Source organism: Microcaecilia unicolor, chromosome 1, assembly GCF_901765095.1.
Source record: "Microcaecilia unicolor chromosome 1, aMicUni1.1, whole genome shotgun sequence".
NCBI lineage: Eukaryota > Metazoa > Chordata > Amphibia > Gymnophiona > Siphonopidae > Microcaecilia > Microcaecilia unicolor.
Window position 1 is genome coordinate 219256625 of NC_044031.1, and position 17507 is coordinate 219274131.

Consider the following 17507-nt stretch of genomic DNA (forward strand, 5'->3'; position numbering starts at 1 on the left):
AGAAAGAGAAGGACAGAAGGAACAGACAGAAGAAGGAGAAGACAGCATAAGAAGAGAAGCAGCTGAGACAAAGACACAGAGAGCTGAGAGAAAGAGAAGAGAGCTAGAACTGATGTCTTGCTTTGTTTGCTGGCAAATAAAGAAGATTTTTCTCTCATACTGGTGTGTGCTGTCTGACTCCTGAGGCATCACAAATTCATGCATCAATTCCTGCAACAATTCTTGGTGGCAGCGGTGGGATCATGAATCCTGCATTAATCCCAGCACCTAACTGACTGGAGAACATTCGCCGGGTATGTATTCTGTATTTTGTATTGTAATCCTAGCTAGGAAATTGTAAACCAGCCCCTCAAGAAAATTGAGGAAGGAGAATCTGATCAATTCTCAGCAAAGGCCCTAGTACCTTCTAGTCGCGGGGACTAGAAGCGAAAACGCTTGAGCTTATCTGTATTTGAGAAATCTGAAATTGTTGGGTGGGATTTTCTGTATGGAATGTGTGATGCGTGAATGATTAACTGAGTGCGGACTTCTTATAGCTGCATTTCCAATTAACGCGAGTTCAATTGGTCAGCAACGGAAGGAAGCGATTGTTGTCTGTCTACCTAGTGTCTCGAGAGTGCGGACCCCTTACTGCATTCTCAAAAATTCCCCCCCTTTTTGTGTGTTGTAACTGTAAGCATTATGGGTGGGACATCATCTAGACAAATTGTTACCCCCCTAGATTGTATGCTTAGAAATTTTAAAAAAGGTTTTTTAATTAATGACTATGGACAGACTTTAAGCTCAGGTACTTTAAGAACCTTGTGTGAAGTTGAGTGGCCATCTATGGGAGTGGGGTGGCCCCCTAGTGGCAGCTTAGATATTGAAGTAATCCGGAAGGTCTACAGCATAGTTGTAGGAGAATCAGAATATTCTGAACAACTCCCTTATATAGATTCCTGGGACAGCCTTGTGACTGACCCTCCCTCCTGGTTGAAAACTTATATGGGATCCCCAGTAAAATTCATGTTAGGCCGTGTTCAAAGAAAGATTAGAAAATCTAAACTAGAAGAGGGAAAGAGCCCCAGGAAGCTTACCACCCAATCGGTGGCTTCCGCCCCTACCCTGTCCGAGAAACCCATACTCTCTGATGACCCCTCAGACCTTGAGCCACCACCTTATGGCCCATTGTTGGGGTTCCGTGCCACCCCTAGAGATCCACGCCGCCCAGCCCAAGCCTCTCCAGCACAGGCTTCTCCGGATAGTTCTTCCCCTCCTGTGCCAAACCTGCCACACCCTAGGTTGGACTTTTCACCTGGCCTCTACCCTTCTGTGCCAAATCCTCTCCTGTTAACCTCCGAAGACCCGTTTTGGGTTCCACTCCCTGACTCCTCAACTCCTGACAGCCCAGCCTCTCCCTCTAGTACCCCTACCCACTCATTAGGGGCCCGGCATCCCTTTCAATGGACTGACTCACCTGTGACCACCTCTCAGTCTATGAGTACCCCTCCCCATCCCTCAGGGGTTCAACACACCTCCACTGAATGGGTTAGACCTGCTGCAATCACCTTTGAGCATGATAGGAGGGTAGCTCCTAGCTCTACCTCAGGTTCCATCCCCACTTCCTCGAGAGTTCTGCCACTTCGTCAGGTAACTACCACTCGACCGGATCCTAATAATCAGGGTCAGGTTATACAGGCACAGGCCTATCAGTATGTACCCTTCACAACCACCGATCTCCTGAATTGGAAGACGCATTACCCCTCTTATACTGAAAAGCCTCAGGCAGTGGTGGACCTAGTGGCTAGCATTATGGCCACCCATAACCCAACCTGGACTGATTGTCAACAACTTCTCCTGACCCTCTTCACAACTGAGGAGAGGCGGAAGATTTTGCAAAATGCTGAGGCCATCACACGAGAGCGTGTCCCCGGGGGGACACAGGACCCAGAGGGATGGGTTAGAGCTCGATTTCCTCGCGCAGCTCCAGCTTGGGATCCAAATGATGGGCAGCACTATGAACTGTTGTCTGGCTATTGCCGGGACTTGCTGGAAGGTATGAGGAAAGGCATAAAGAGGCCCATTAATCTGGCAAAGGTCTCTGAAATTCTCCAAGGGGCAACTGAATCCCCTGGGGCCTTTCTAGAGCGACTAATTGAAGCCTACAGAACATACACCCCATTTGACCCTGAAGCCCAAGAAAACCAGAGAATGGTGAATAGCGCATTGGTGGCCCAGAGTATGCCAGATATCCGGAAGAAGTTGCAGCGTCAGGAGGGATTCGCAGGGATGAATACCACCCAGCTAATTGAGATCGCAACCAAGGTTTTCATTAATAGAGATCAGGAGGTGCGCCGAGAGGCTGACCGGAAGATGCAGAAGAAGGCCGACCTTTTAGCGGCAGCCATTACTAATTCCACCCTTAACCGAGGTCGACTTCTAGCTAATGGGAAGCCAAAGTGGGACCCCGGACCACCAGCCAGGCCCCGAGATTCCTTCAATCAATCCCGGCCAAGGGGGGAGAATCCCAGACCAAGATTGGAGAGGGATCAGTGTGCCTATTGTAAGGAAAGAGGGCACTGGAAAGATGAATGCCCCCAGAGGCGCCAGGGACTGAGAAGGGGACCAGGAGATCGAGGAAGCCGAGGCCGAGTTCGAGAGGGAAGATATGAGCCTCCTGAATCTGACATCATCGGGATAGCCGAGATGGCAGAATGGGACGAATAGGACAGACCGGGTTCCTACAAACTGGGCTCCCAGGAACCTATGGTCAAGCTAACTATAGGGAGCCGCTCAATTCCATTCATGATTGATACAGGAGCTGAACATTCTGTTGTGACAGAGCGATTAGCGCCTGTGTCTGGAAAAACTGTCCGAGTGGTGGGAGCCACGGGGGTGCAGAACCGGAGGCCTTTCCTGACAACCCGTAGATGCCAATTAGGCTCACACATAGTCACTCATGAATTCTTGTATATGCCAGACTGTCCAATCCCTTTGTTAGGTCGAGACCTGCTGTCCAAGCTTAGGGCCCAAATTTCCTTTGACTCTGATGGCCAGACTTCAGTCTCCTTTCGGCCCCCAACATCCAGCCCTAAGGGTATACTGAGTTTCTGCTGCCCTCTTGAAGAAGAATGGCGGCTGCATCAGTCGCAGGGCCAAGTTGACCTACCCCTGGCAGACAGCTTTCAGGTCAGTGGGGTATGGGCAGAAGATAATCCCCCAGGGTTGGCCCGAAATATTCCTCCTGTACATGTAGATTTACTTCCAAATGCCCGGCCAATCCATCTTCGCCAATACCCAATTCCCAGAAAGGCTCTGGAAGGGATTCAAGCACATTTGAATCGTCTGTTATCCCATGGAATTATTCGTCCTTGCCAGTCTCCATGGAATACGCCACTATTGCCAGTTCAGAAGCCAGGGACTGAGGACTACCGGCCAGTCCAAGACTTACGAGTGGTCAACAAATCCACTATCTCATTACACCCTGTAGTGCCTAATCCATATGTCCTGTTAGGATTGATACCTTCTGGAGCTACCCATTTCACAACACTAGACCTAAAAGATGCCTTCTTTTGTATTCGGGTGGCCCCCGCCAGTCAATTGCTTTTTGCCTTTCAATGGGAAAACCCAGTAACAGGAAGGAAGCTTCAGTATACATGGACTCGCCTGCCACAGGGGTTCAAGAATTCCCCCACCATTTTTGGGACTGCCCTAGGACAAGACCTTAAGACTTTTAAATCTGAGCCTTCCAGGCGAGTTTTACTCCAGTATGTAGATGACCTCCTGATTGCAGCAGTGACCCAGGAAGAGTGTTTTGAGGCTACCAGAGAATTGCTGGAGCTACTCTTGGATGCAGGCTATAAGGTCTCACGCTCAAAGGCCCAACTCTGTCAGTCAGAAGTGAAGTATCTGGGTTTTTGCATTTCCCAGGGAAGTCGGAGACTGGATGCTAGTAGGAAGCAAGCGGTAGCTGCAATTCCCCAACCCAAGTCTAGAAGAGAAGTTAGGGAATTTCTGGGAGCAGCCGGATTCTGCAGAATTTGGATTCCAAATTTTGCATTGATGGCGAAACCCCTTTACCAAGCCACAAAGGGGGGTGAAAAGGAACCATTTGAATGGGGACCTACTGCTCAACAATCCTTCATTGCCATAAAGAAAGCCCTACTCCAAGCCCCTGCGTTAGGCCTTCCTGATGTGGAGAAACCTTTCTCACTGTATGTCCATGAGCGACAGGGGGTTGCTCTGGGTGTGCTGACCCAGATGATGGGATCCTGGCAGAGGCCTGTTGCATACCTGTCTAAACAGCTGGATGGAGTGGCTAAAGGATGGCCAGCCTGCATGAGGGCCATTGCAGCAACAGCCTTACTGGTCCAGGAAGCTGATAAGTTGACTTTGGGGCAAGAACTGGTTGTTAAAGTCCCCCATGCAGTTCTCACCCTCATGGAGTATAAGGGCAACCACTGGTTTACAAATAACCGCATGGTTAAGTACCAAGTTAGCTTGTGTGAGAATCCACGGATACACCTGGAAACAGTGGCTACATTCAATCCTGCTACTCTTTTGCCAGCATCTGAGGGACCACCGGATCATGACTGTATCCAAACTATGGATGAAGTGTACTCCAGTCGACCAGATCTTAAAGATGTTCCATGGAGGGACCCAGATGTAATTTATTTCACAGATGGAAGCAGTTATGTGGAGAACTCCAAGCGATTGGCAGGCTATGCTGTGGTGACAGAGGACAAGGTGATAGAAGCAAGAGCCCTGCCCCAAGGAACTTTAGCTCAGAAAGCAGAACTTGTGGCCCTCATACGAGCTCTGGAGCTAGCAGCAGGACTGGTGACTAACATTTATACTGATTCCAAGTATGCCTTCACAACTCTACATGCTCATGGAGCTTTGTATAAGGAAAAGGGACTCATAAATGCTGCAGGCCAACCTGTTAAGTATGGACCTGAAATACTTCAGCTGCTAGAGGCTGTTTGGGCCCCTAAGAAGGTAGCTGTTATTCACTGTAGGGGACACCAAAGAATAGATACTCCAGTGGCCCGAGGGAATCGCCATGCTGATCGGGTGGCCAAGGAAGCTGCTCGAGGACCCCCAGCAAGTACTGTGACCCCCCTGTTCCAAATCCGACTGCAAGAATGGACACCTATATATACCCAAATGGAAGAGAAATGGGCTCAAGAAGAAGGTGCAGTAAGGAGACCTGATGGCTGGTTACATCTCCCTGATACCAGAGTTCTGGTGCCACGCCACCTAGCTTGGCCTGTAGTGTCTCAAGCTCATGACCTATCACACTTAGGGAAAACAGCACTAGCCCGCCTACTCAATCGAGTAGTGGTGCTGGAAGGATTGGATAGTCTGGTTGCCACTGCCTCTGCCCGATGTACTCTCTGTGCCCAGAATAATGCCCGTCAGGGACCCCGTATTCCACCAGGAGTTCAGTCTAGAGGACTAACACCCTTTGAGTCCCTAGTTATAGACTTCACAGAAATGCCCAGGAGCGGTAGGTTCCGATACCTCTTAGTCATGGTCTGTACCTTTTCTGGGTGGGTGGAAGCATATCCTACAGTCACTGAGAAAGCCACAGAAGTAGCTCGAGCCCTCCTTAGGGATGTCATCCCCAGGTATGGACTGCCCCTTGCCATAGGTTCAGATAATGGTCCCGCCTTTGTTGAAGCTACACTTCAGGCCCTGTCCCGCGCATTGCGCATTACCTGGAAATTGCATTGTGCCTATCGTCCCCAGAGTTCAGGGCAGGTTGAGCGAGCAAACAGAACCTTGAAAAATAGCCTAGCAAAGATTTGTCAGGAAACCCAATTGAAATGGCCACAGGCATTGCCACTAGCCCTCTTTCGCCTCCGATGCACCCCAACTAAAGGAACAGCCCTTTCTCCCTTTGAAATTGTGTATGGGAAGCCCCCAGCCATTTTACAGGGAATTAAGGGAGACATAGGGATTTTAGGGTCTGCCCAGGTGCAGGAACAGGTAGCCCTCTTGGGTAAGATAATTTCTGAGCTTCAGTCTTATGTGAGAGAAATAAACCCTGTCCCCTTCCAGGCTCAGGTACATTCCTTCCTGCCAGGGGATAGAGTTTGGGTGAAAGACTGGAAGCTCCAGCCTTTGGGGCCCCGATGGAAAGGACCTTTTACTGTTTTGCTTTCTACCCCTACAGCTGTGAAGGTCGCAGGGATTACTCCATGGGTCCATTGGTCTCGAATTAAGTCTGCTGATCAGACTGAGCCCAGCACGGATCAGACGGAGCCTAAACAGTGGAGAGCAGAAAGTGATCCAGCGGAGCCATTGAAGTTGCGCCTGACCCGAACCAAAGAATCTACTAGCTGAAAAGAAGGGTCAACTGCATACTGCAGGAGCGGCTGAACTTCGGCTTCACACTGAGACTCTTTCTTGCCTGATTCTGGCTTTCTTGGAATTTGAAAGCTTGATCCTTGTCAGTTGAGGGTCTATCCCAACTGGTATAAGAACTCAAAGACTGAGAACATTATATGAGAGTAATCTGTGATTAGCACAGACTGTTGAAATATTATTGCTTAATTAGTTTGCTGTATTTGTTTTAGATTAGGAAGAAAGAAAATGTTAGTAGTTTGGATGCTTTTGTTGTTTTCTACTCCTTGCCTCCTTGTTCCTAATATCCCAACTCGCTCCAACCTTTGGTTACACTCAGTCCAGGAACTAATTAGCCAGGCAAAGATTACTTCCCCTTGTATTGTGTGTTCCCGATTTTCTCCTTATACTACAGATGTCCCAGCTGTACCTGTCCCTGTGCAACTCCCAGCTCTTATACCTCCCTACTTTTCGAGTTCAGGTCCTTGGAGCCAGGATTATACTTGGTGGTCCTTTTATAATGCTACTTCCCCCTCTGACTCTTCTCTAAGGCCAGTTTTTACGTCTCCCTATCCAGCTTCTGGAGTGTTTTGTTTAACAAGAAGCATCTCAACTGTTCTTCCCATTCCCTGTAACTATACTAATGTTCTCCCAGAAAAAGGAGAATCTGTGTGGGTAGTTTCTCCAGGTACTCCTATGTGCCCTGCTACCATACCTGTAGATTATGACCCAGGTGATTATCTGGCTCCTAAGCGTACCACTGAGAAGACTATAGTGTCCAAGCTTATTTTCTACTTTCATAAGTCCCCGGGGTATGAAGAGTTACTAACAAATGAGCAGCCTGTCACAATTGGGGATTGGCGCCTATGGTGTGCAAAGTCTCCATTTCGTCTTCGTTCCCCCTGGGATAGGGGCTCGCATTATGGGCACCCTAAGTACCCTGTCCAGCCTGAGCCAACATTTATTGGGAACTTTCCTCACCCTCTCCTTGGTCATTACTGGCTCTGTGATAATGTCCTCCACATGATTCTTCCCTCCACATATGATTTTTGTGTATTGGTAACCTTGAATTATTTTCCTAAAGTTATTCCTCTTAAGCCGCTATCCCCGCACCGCTCTAAGCGAGAGGCTTTGTCCTTACCTTCCTCCGTTGCCACAGAGGATGAGGCGATTGAATTAGCCCTCCAGTATATTAATTCTACTTATCCTCTGACTAAAAAGAGACTTGTAGCCCTTTCTGCCACAGCCTGGATTCCAATTGGAGGCCCGGTAGCGGGTATTACTGAACTAGGTATGGCTACCCGGAGACTTCAATCTCTACTCCATGTTTTAGTTCATGAGCTGAACGTGGTAGTCAATGCATTGCAGGATCAAATTAATGAATTAAGTATAGTTTCTAGGTATAATCGTATGGGCCTTGATTATCTCTTTGCAGCCCAGGGTGGCCTCTGCACAGTGCTAAATTCTTCAGAGTGCTGTACTATTGTCATAAATAGGACGCATGTAGTTAGGCATGCCATGGATAAAGTCCTACAGTTGGCTAGCCTTAATGTGGAGGATTACCGAGGAGGATTAGACCTTACCTCCTGGTGGTGGTCATTGACCTCCTGGATACGTCCCTTGTTTATTTCCCTAATAGTCTTAGTTTTAGCAGGGTTTTTGTTTTGTTTCTTGGCCTCATGTGCTTCGGCAGTATGCCGTCGAACCTTAACAAGTAGGGTAATGGTGATTCATAAGTCTATTCCTAGTTAGGATCACTATAATCTCCAGAGTTTGAGTTGTGAGACTTATCTCTGCATAAGCTGATTTTAGTCTCAAAGGGGGGAATGAGGCAGCCATGGGCAAAGAAAGTGTTAACTCTGAGAAATTATATACATAAGAAATGATATTAAAAGCTTGAAGTTTGAATTCTTTTCACTCTGCCAGCAAAGTAGTGAAGGAATGCAGGCTGGAGTTAATTAGAGTCTAGTTTGGCCGAGCTAAGGTTAGGAAAGGTCAGTGAGAAATGAAACTCTGTCCCTTGTGAATTGCCAATGCTAGCTGGCACATCTGTAAATTATTAGGCTTACTGAATAGTTTTGTAAGCAGGCACGAGCCAGACATATGACATATTGTAGTTTAAGAATAGGCTGAAATACTATTTAGAAGTGCTTAATATGTAGATAGCTTAGATATAGATATATCTTATAAGATATATCTGATTATGCTTATTTTAGAATATGTTGTATTCTGTGTAAATTAATAATTCTGTGTAGGATGTTTGTTCAACTCTGTGTTACTTTTAAAATGATCCTTTGTCTGCTGTTTAAGGCTGCAGTGAGGAGATCAACATGTGTTTTGAATTAACTATGGTCTTAGCTAGTTCTGTGTATGGAGCTGAGAGGTGAAAAAGGTCAGAACTAGTCAGCTCTCTTCTCCTTGATTAATTATAGGTAAAATGTAGAAATGGTCTTGGAAGTGATAGCCTGATATGTATGCTATTAAGTAAGACTGACTTTTGACCTCTTTAATGAATGCCAGAGTTTAGTTAGCAGTTAGTACTAGGAATATGAGAAATCAATCATAATAACATGTAAGAGACTGGAGCCCAAATGTCTGGCTTGAGGGGCCCCAGGTTAGAGGTCAGTTTAGGATGTCTGGAACCTATGTAACTGATATTTGTATGGAGCTGATTGGTTGAGGCAAGGTAGCCAATCAATGTCTTAACCAATTGGGAGTAAAGGGGGCTAGGCTAGGAGGAGGGCTTAGGACCCTATTTAAGTGGGAGCAGAAGCAGTTTACGTCAGAAAGAACTCAGAAGGAGCTCAGAAGAAAGAGAAGGACAGAAGGAACAGACAGAAGAAGGAGAAGACAGCATAAGAAGAGAAGCAGCTGAGACAAAGACACAGAGAGCTGAGAGAAAGAGAAGAGAGCTAGAACTGATGTCTTGCTTTGTTTGCTGGCAAATAAAGAAGATTTTTCTCTCATACTGGTGTGTGCTGTCTGACTCCTGAGGCATCACAAATTCATGCATCAATTCCTGCAACATTAGCTTAGATTTGAAGACGGCCAGAGATGGAGCTCGACGTACCGGCTCAGGAAGTCTATTCCAGGCATATGGTGCAGCAAGATAAAAGGAACAGAGTCTGGAGTTAGCAGTGGAGGAGAAGGGTGCAGATAAGAGAGATTTACCCAGTGAATGGAGTTCCCAGGGAGGAATGTAGGGAGAGATGAGAGTGGAGAGGTACTGAGGAGCTGCAGAGTGAATGCACTTCTAGGTCAATAAGAGGAGCTTGAACTGTATGCGGAAATGGATAGGAAGCCAGTGAAGTGACTTGAGGAGAGGGCTAATATGAGCATAATGACACTGGTGGAATATTAGTCATGCAGCAGAATTTTGAACAGATTGAAGAGGAGAGAGATGGCTAAGTGGGAGACCTGTGAGAAGCAAGTTGCAATAGTCTAAGCGAGAGGTGATAAGAGTGTGGATGAGGGTTCTGGTAGAGTGCTCAGAAAGGAGAGGGCGAATTTTGCTGATGATATAGAGAAAGAAACGACAGGTTTTAGCAGTCTGCTGAATATGTGCAGGGAAGGAGAGGGAGGAGTTGAAGATGACCCCAAGGTTACGAGCAGATGAGACAGGAAGGATGAGAGTGTTATCCACAGAAATAGAGAATGGGGGAGGAGGAGAGGTTGGTTTAAGAGGAAAGATAAGAAGCTCAGTCTTGGTCATGTTTAGTTTCAGATGGCGCTGAGACATCCAGGCAGCAATGTCAGACAAGCAGGCTGATACTTATCCTGGATTTCGACTGAGATTTCTGGTGTGGAGTGGTAGATCTGGGAGTAATCAGCGTAAAGATGATACTGAAAACCATGGGATGAGATCAGAGTACCAAGGGAAGAAGTATAGATGGAGAGAAGAAGAGGTCCCAGGACAGATCCCTGAGGTACACCAACTGACAGTGGGTTAGAAGTAGAGGAGGATCCACTAGAGTATACACTAAAGATACGCTGGGAGAGATAAGAAGAAAACCAGGAAAGAACAGAGCCCTAAAATCCAAGTGAGGACAGCGTATCAAGGAGTAAGCTATGATCAACAGTGTCAAAAGCAGCAGATAGAGAAGGATGAGGATAAAATAGAGACCTTTGGATCTGGCCAGGAACAGATCATTGGAGACTTTAGCAAGCGCTGTTTCAGTTGAATGAAGGTGGCGAAAGCCAGATTGAAGTGGATCAAGAATAGCTTGAGATGAAAGAAAGTCAAGGCAATGGCGGTGAACAGCACGTTCAAGTATCTTGGATAGGAAAGGGAGGAGGGAGATGGGGCAATAGTTGGAAGGAAAGGTAGGGTCCAATGAAAGTTTTTTAAGGAGTGGTGTGACTACGACATGTTTGAAGGCATCAGGAACAGTCGCAGTGGACAGTGAAAGATTATGGATATGACAGATAAAAGGGATGACAGTAGGAGAAATAGTGTTAAGTAGATGGGTGGGAATAGGATCAGAGGAACAGGTAGTTAGTTTTGAGGAGGAAATAAGATGTGTAGTTTCCTCTTCAGTGATTTCAGAAAAGGAAGAAAAGGAGGCAGGGGATGGAGGGTTGAGAGAATGGACTAAGGGAAGGAGAGGTGGAGGTGACCTGGTTGAGAATTCAAGTTTAATCTTGTGAACCTTATTATGAAAGAACTCAGTCAGAGTCTGGGGGGAAAGTGAAGGGGGGTTGGAGGTGAAGGCACTTTAAGGAGAGAGTTCAGTGTGGCAAAGAGATGTTGAGGGTTTGAACCAAGAGATTGCTATTTCAGTTAGCTTGATCTCCTAGTTGGGAACACAGAGCCATTAGCAGTAAATCTGAGAGACTGTGATCATCTCCAGCATACCTTGGCAAAAGGGTGAGGGTAAGTTCTGTCATAGTATGCAGAACCCCCCCCCCCTCACACACACACATTTTGAAGCATTACCCCATCAGAGACATGACTTAGTTTAGCTTATTTGAACTTGATATACCGCCCTTCAGTACAGTCAGAGCAGTGTACAATAAATAACAATCAGACAGGAACTCCATAAATTGACAAAGGACAGGCATGAAGGAGAGGGTTAGACAAAGCAAATAGGGCACCAATAGGGCCCTATCTCTTCTCACATTTTCTACTCCCTCTGTGGTGTCCTCTCTGTTGTATATCTGTGTCATCCACAAAAAGACAAATCATTCCTTCTAACCCTTCAGCAATGTCATTCACAAATGTATTAAATAGATTCAGTTCTAGTACTGATCCCTGAGGCACTCCACTACTCACCTTCCCTTCCCCTGAGCAAACCCCATTCACCACCACCATCCATCATCTGTCAGTCAATCAGTTTCCGATCCAGTTCACCACATTGGGTCCTAACTTCATCCCGCTCAGGTTATTCATGATCCTCCTTTAAGGAACTGTATCAGTTAGTTCCAGATTAGTGACGTCTGTATGAGGTCAGTTGTGACATGTATGTGCTGCTTTTGTGACTCCTCCTGTGAGTGTAGAGGAATCATGTCCACGAGTAAATAGTACACATGTTCAATTGCTACAAAGTGATTATTGAATATTCCATTTCGTGGCTTTCCACTATTCTAGAACCTGTGGGATAGTTGAGTCCATCAACCAGCAGGTGGAAATAGAGAACTGAAAACTGAGCTGAGACATATCTCTCTTGGCATCCATTCCAGCTTCTCAGTATTTTCTTTCTCCAACAGGTGGATGGACACGCTTTTCAGCCTCTGGTTCTGAATGATTTGCTCCTGGTCCAGTTGGTCAGTTGGTCCCTAGTTGAGCCTTTTTGGGTGGCTTGAGTCTGCAGAGTCATATCCGGAGGTCTTCAGATCCCTGTCTTTGGTGCCCTGTAAATTTACTTATTCCCTCCCTTCACCTCTCCCCAGTTTCCTGTGCAGCTCTCCTTTTCAAGCACAACAACCTTTAAAAAAAAAAAAAAGAAAGCAAGAAGAAGAGGTTTACTGGCGAGTATGGGACAGAGCATCAGTTCTGATTCTTTCTCGTCAGTGGTAAGACTTGTTCTCTACAAGTTGTCCAGAGATGAGAAAGGTCTACAAATGTCTTCTTGTCTGGTTAGCGAGTTGTTTAAGGTTGATGTGTTTATTCTGAGTTTATCCTTACTGTTTGTCTATGCAAATACTGAGGAGCTGGACTGGATGTCAAGAGAGAGACGTCTCAGCTCAGTTTTCAGTTCTCTATTTTCAACTGCTGGTTGATGGACACAGCTATCCCACAGGTTCTGGAATAGTGGGAAGGACTAATGGAAAGGAAATTATCGGGTAAGATCTCATTTCTTCTTGTATCTTCTAGAAGTACTACAGTATAAATGCACATGGTTTTTATTGCACGGCAGCTTGCAGTTGGAATTGGAAGAATTAAAAATGTTGAAGCATTTTCATTGTTGAAAATATGTTGAAAAGTGCACACTTGGAGGGGCATTTTTGAAAGAATGTCCAAGTCAGAATTGGGATGCTCATAATGTCCAAAAAACTTTCTCGTCTCACTGACATTTTCGAACAGAAAAAACGTCAGGATTTCCTGTTCAAAAATACATGAGAAGGACACACTTGCACTGAAAACTTCCAGAATGAATAGCTATTTTCCAAATGTCCAAAAGCTAACATGGATTTAGTGACGGGAAATCTTGCCTCACCAATCTATTACATTTCATTGAAGGGGTGAACAAGCATGTCGATAAAGGTGGGCCAGTCGATATTATGTATCTGGATTTTCAAAAAGCGTTTGAAAAAGTACCTCATGAAAACTCCAGAGGAAATTGAGAGTCATGGGATAGGAGGTAGTGTCCTATTGTGGATTAAAAACTGGTTAAAAGATAGAAAAACAAAGAGTAGGGTTAAATGGTCAGTATTCTCAATGGAGAAGGGTAGATAGTGGGTTTACCCAGGGGTCTGTGCTGGGACCATTGCTTTTTAACATATTTATAAAAGATCTAGAGATGGGGTTAACTAGTGGGGTAATTAAATTTGCTGACCACACAAAGTTATTCAAAGTTGTCAAATTGCAAGAGGATTGTGAAAAATTACAAGAGAACTTTACGAGACTGGGAGACTGGGCATCTAAATGGCAGATGACGTTTAATGTGAGCAAGTTCAAAGTGATGCATGTGGGAAACAGGAACCCAAATTATAGCTACGTAATGCAAGGTTCCACATTAGGAGTCACCGACCAGGAAAGGGATCTAGGTGTCATCGTTGATGATACGTTGAACCCTCTGCTCGGTGTGCTGCTGCAGCTAAGAAAGCAAATAGAATGTTAGGTATTATTAGGAAAGTAGTGGAAAACAAAAATGAGGACGTTATAATGCCTTTGTATCGCTCCATGGTGCGACTGCACCTCGAATATTGTGTTCCATTCTGGTCACCGCATCTCAAAAATGATATACTGGAATTAGAAATGGTACAGAGAAGGGCAACAAAAATGATAAAGGGGATGGGACGACTTCCCTATGAGGAAAGGCTAAAGCAGCTAGGGGTCTTTAGCTTGGAGAAAAGACAGCTGTGGGGAGATATGATAGAGGTGTATAAAATAATGAGTGGAGTGGAATGTGTAGATGTGAATCGATTGTTTACTCTTTCCAAAAATACCAGGACTAGGGGGCACGCAATTAAGCTACAAAGTAGTAAATTTAACATGAATTGGAGAAAATATTTCTTCACTCAACATGTAATTAAACTCTGAAATTCATTGCCAATGAATGTAGTAAAAGCAGTTAGCTTAGTGGGGTTTAAAAAAAGGTTTGGATGGCTTCCTAAAGGAAAAGTCCATGTGCCATTATTAAAATGGACTTGTGGAAAATCCACTACTTATTTCTAAGATAAGCAGCATTTTTTGGGATCTTGCCAGGTACTTGTGACCTGAATTGGTCACTGTTGGAAACAGGATGCTGGGCCTGATAGACCTTCAGTCTATCCCAGTGTGGCGATATTTATGTACTTACGAATTCTAAAAAAACATCTGTCTAGCATTATTTGTCTAAGAATGGCCAGATGTCGCTGCAGAGCAGAGGGGCAGCCTAGTGGTCAGTGCAGTGGACTTTAACCAACGGGACCCAGGTACAAATCCCAGCTTAATTCTGTTATATACATTTTTACAATTATTTTATTTATAGCCCACTAAAACCAACAAAGCAATTTGAAGCAGATTACATAATTAAAACATTAGCTAAAGGATCTAGGATGTAATATAGTAATAATAAAAGAATTAGCTCATTTTTTCATCAAAACATTCTTCTGGAATAGAATTGTTTTAAACCCTTTTTTAGAAATATTGATACTGCACATATAACATAGTAAAATGACGGCAGATAAAGACCTGTACGGTCCATCCAGTCTGCCCAACAAGATAAACTCATTTTACATGGTATGTGTTAACTTTATATGTATACCAAAGTTTGATTTGTCCTTGCCTTTCTCAGGGCACAGACCATAGAAATCTGCCCAGTACTTTTCTTGTACTAAGTTCTGAAGCTAACGTTAAAGCCCCTTAAAATTTACACTCAAGCCCATCCCTATCTATTCAGTAGATCTTGTGGAAATGTAGGCCATAAACTAGCTGCTTGATATGTAAACAAATAAGTAAACTTTTTTTTTTGTAGAAATAATCCGTCTAGGGCTTGGGAAAGACAATGTCATTGTATTCCGTACATTATAGAATTGGCCTAAGACTGGTCTACAAACAAGAGGAATCATATACTTAGGTACTAAACCATGCAGAATTTAAAAAATCAGATAGCCTAATTTAAACAGTGTTCTAGTTTCTAGTGGAAGCCAGTGTAAAATCACAAAAAAAGGCGTAATCCTATCTCATTTTTTTAAAAGAAGAAATCAACTGTACTTCTGCATTCTAAAGTATTTGAATTTTTTTTAGCAGTTGTTTCGAAAGCCCCAAATAAACGTTTTTACAGTAATCAAGTTTATTTATTTATTTGTTACATTGTATCCCACATTTTCCCACCTATTTGTAGGCTCAATGTGGCTTACATAGTACCAGAGAGGCGTTTGCTGACTCCGGTGTGAACAAATACAAAGTGATGTTGTGGTAGGTAAAGTTCGTGTGGCACAGCCACATTAGGGAATCATACAGCGGAAGAGTTGTGTTATGTCCATTACGTACTTTAGTTTTGTTGTTTTGCAGAGATCAGGCATTTAAGTTGGATCAATAGGGTATGCCTTTTTAAACAGGTTAGTTTTTACTTTTTTCCGGAAGTTTAGATGGTCGTATGTTGTTTTCAAGGCTTTCGGTAATGCGTTCCACAGTTGTGTGCTTATGTAGGAAAAACTAGACGCGTAAGTTGATTTGTATTTAAGTCCTTTGCAGCTTGGGTAGTGCAGATTTAGATATGTTCATGTTGATTCGGATGTGTTTCTAGTTGGTAGGCTGATCGAGTATGTCATATATCCCGGGGCTTCACCGTAGATAATTTTGTGAACCAGGGGTACAGATTTTGAAAGCAAAGCATTGTTTGATTAAGAGCCATTGTAGTTTTTCACGGAGAGGTTTTGCACTTTCAAAGCACGTTTTTCCAAATATAAGTCTAGCTGCCGTGTTTTGGGCAGTCTGAAGTTTCTTTATGGTTTGCTCTTTGCATCCCGCATAAATACCATTGCAGTAGTCGACGTGGCTTAGTACTACCATTGATTGTATCAGGTTGCGAAATGTTTCCCTCGGGAAGAATTGTTTCATGCATTTGAGTTTCCACATTGAGTGGAACATTTTCTTTGTTGTGGATTTCACTTGGCTCTCTACTGTTAAGTTGCGGTCCATTGTAACGCCGAGGATTTTCAGGCTTTTTGCGATAGGGAGGGTGTAATCTGGGGTGTTGATACTTGTGGGGTTGTCTGCACTTTGTTGGGATGAGAAGATGAGACAGTGTGTTTTTTCTTTATTGAGTTTTAGTTGAAATGCATTTGCCCATGAGTCCATGATATTCAAGCTGAGCTTGATTTCGTTGGTGATTTCTGTCAGTTTGGTTTTGTAAGGAATGTATATTGTGACATCGTCTGCATAGATGAAAGGGTTAAGGCCTTGGTTGGATAAGGACTTGGCTAGTGGGGTCATCATTAGGTTGAAGAGGATCGGAGATAGCGATGATCCTTGTGGTACTCCACATTCTGCTTTCCATGGTGATGATATGTTTGAGTTTGATTTTACTTGATATGTTCTTGTGGTTAGGAAACCCTTGATCCAGCTAAGTATATTTCCACCAATCCTGAAGTTATCTAGTAATCTTATTAATATATTATGGTTTACCATGTCGAATGCACTAGACATGTCGAATGTGAGTAAATTAAATTGGTCTTCCTGCAAATATTTCTTGATACCTTCTCAATTTTCTTAAAGTACAAAATGTACTTCTTAGAAGAGCATTAACCTGATTTTCTATAGACATTTTATGATCCAAGATAATACCTAAAGGTTTCATGAATGATCTAATGCATAAATTTCTCCATCAATTTAAGATTTCGTTGCACAACTTGTTCAATTTTAAATAATTATGGCTGTATGTTAATCACAATTAACTCAGCGATTAATGCACCATCTGCCAACGTGATTAAAATTTGTAATCATGACCAATAAAATTAATCGGTCCCTGCTGGTGCCTTACCTCCTTTCCTCTCCTGCATGGGGTGCCACCGCCATTACATTCTACTTCTCATCTCTTTCCCAAGTCTCTCTCCATCCCTTCCCCTGATTGGCTGTCTAGTGGGATCTCCTCATTGGCTCTCTGCTGCAGAGCCAATGAGGAGGGCCGCTATTGGGCAGCCAGGTGGATATCAGCGTGCCGCGCTTCTAGTGAGTCTCTGAGACCCTTCTGCTGTCGCCACCTGCTATTGCTGCTGTCGCCTGTTGGTACTGCTGCCTGATGTCGCTGCTTCTGGTGGCCTGCTCCTGCCTTGGTGTCACTGCTTCTGGTGGCCTGCCCACCTGCCTTGGTGTCGCTACTGCTGGCCACCCGCCCGTCTGTTGTTGCCACCACTGGTAAGTGTCTTGATCGCAGTTCTCTTCTCCTCCCTTCCCCTGAGGACCCAGTGATTCCAGTCCCTTCCCCTCTCCTGACATGATACAGCAGTCCTGGTCACCTTCCTCCCTCCCCCCCCCCCAAACATAGTCCAGAAGTCCCGTTCCCTTCCCCCCCACGTGGTCCAGCGGTCCCGGT

The 17507-nt window shown here is 44.7% G+C and overlaps 1 protein-coding gene and 1 long non-coding RNA gene across 2 annotated transcripts in view; one reads left to right on the forward strand and one right to left on the reverse strand.

Annotated features, from left to right (window-relative positions):
* LOC115470871 overlaps positions 1 to 17229 on the reverse strand; it is a 31380-nt gene extending 14151 nt beyond the window's left edge. The window contains exon 1 of the long non-coding RNA XR_003942249.1: positions 16956 to 17229. This is a non-coding gene — a long non-coding RNA (uncharacterized LOC115470871). The remainder of the gene's footprint in view (positions 1 to 16955) is intronic.
* The window catches only part of FKBP9 (FKBP prolyl isomerase 9), a 125307-nt gene that overhangs the window by 65328 nt on the left and 42472 nt on the right, over positions 1 to 17507 (forward strand). The window lies entirely within an intron of this gene.